This window comes from Mus caroli, chromosome 13 (assembly GCF_900094665.2).
Source record: "Mus caroli chromosome 13, CAROLI_EIJ_v1.1, whole genome shotgun sequence".
Classification (NCBI taxonomy): domain Eukaryota; kingdom Metazoa; phylum Chordata; class Mammalia; order Rodentia; family Muridae; genus Mus; species Mus caroli.
Window position 1 is genome coordinate 28,460,863 of NC_034582.1, and position 1,569 is coordinate 28,462,431.

A 1,569-nucleotide genomic window follows, 5' to 3' on the forward strand; every position below is an offset into this window, starting at 1 on the left:
TTGTATACCAGGCTGGCCTCGAACTCAGAAATCTGCCTGCCTCTGCCTCCTGAGTGCTGGGATTAAAGGCGTGCGCCACCACGCCCGGCTCATAATTATTTCATAATTGTTCTTACTCTAATATATTATTTTAAGAAAAAGAGCCTTTTTATTTAATCCAAAAGGGAGAAATGCAGGGGATTGGTATGGTGCTGCTACGAATGAGTGTTCAAATGTTAAATATTGGCCCCGAAGATCTGGTTGTCTCTGATGACCAGATCCTAACATACACCAACATTTATTGTGTAAAACTTGCTCCCTATGTTATCCCTAATTGGTTAAATAGTGATGCCTGGAGCCTGGGCTAAGCAAAAGAGAAAGAGACTGAGTAAAGGTTCAGGAGCTTGGGGTCTGAGGCAATGACCACAAAGATAGGCAAGGAGAAATGAGAAGGAAGTCACCATGTGTGGCGTGTGGATTGTGGAGTAGTGTGGATTCTGAATGCATGGCCATGAGGGCTGGTATGATGGAGTACAAGTGATATCTTTGGAATCACCACAGGAGAATGGACAAAATAGCATAGAGGGTTGGAATCTGCTCATGTCTAATTCCTTTAAGCTTATTATAAATCTACATTTTGTGTGGGAATAATACAGTTTGCAGTGAGGTAGAGTTACTGCATATTTAAAGACAACAAAGGGGCCTAGCAAACCCCAGAATAATAATTAATACAACAGGGTGCACTAAGTAAATCTACATTTCTCTGTTTTTTTCCCATGACTGCTTTCTCCTTAGTTAATGTTTTATGACTCCCAAATTTGGGCTGTTTGTCCCAACACTTCAGTAACATTATCATGGGTCAGCCCCATCTGTCAATGTGAGCTGGGACTCAAAAGGCACACTCTATGTCTTTTACAGATACATTTAAAATGTGTGTATATGTATATGTATATGTATATGTATATGTATATGCATATGCATATGCATATGCATATGCATATGCATATGTATATGTATATGTGTGTGTGTGATGATTCTGAGGGAGGAATCTAGCCCCTATTTCCTCCAAATCTCCTAGTATCTGGCCAGGTGAGTGACAATTGCAGGCAATCTGTCTGAAAGAGTTTTATCTTAGAATCTATGCTGAAGGGAATGAAGTAACAGAGAACAAAGTGTATGAAGAATTTCAAGAACATTATAATGAACAGACTCTCTATGATGGACTTTTACATATGCATACATAGTCACACACATGTAATTTATATATGGCATATGAATACATATCCACACATATACATTCACACACATTCACATATAGTACACATACATGTATATCCAAACACACACATCCTCTATCACATACACAGCAGCCCAGGTTAAGCCTGATTCATCTGAATGGCAAAGCCCTCACTCTCAGAGTCAACAAATTTAAAATTTAAAATTTAAATTTTGTTGCTGTGACTATGACCTCAATTTTACTTCCTTCTCTTTACTAGGGATTTTTTCCCTCTGCCATCTGCTTGCTGCTTAAATAGCTTTGCTTGACCCCTAGCTTTTTCCCTCCCCTTCCCCTTCCCCTTCCCCTTCCCC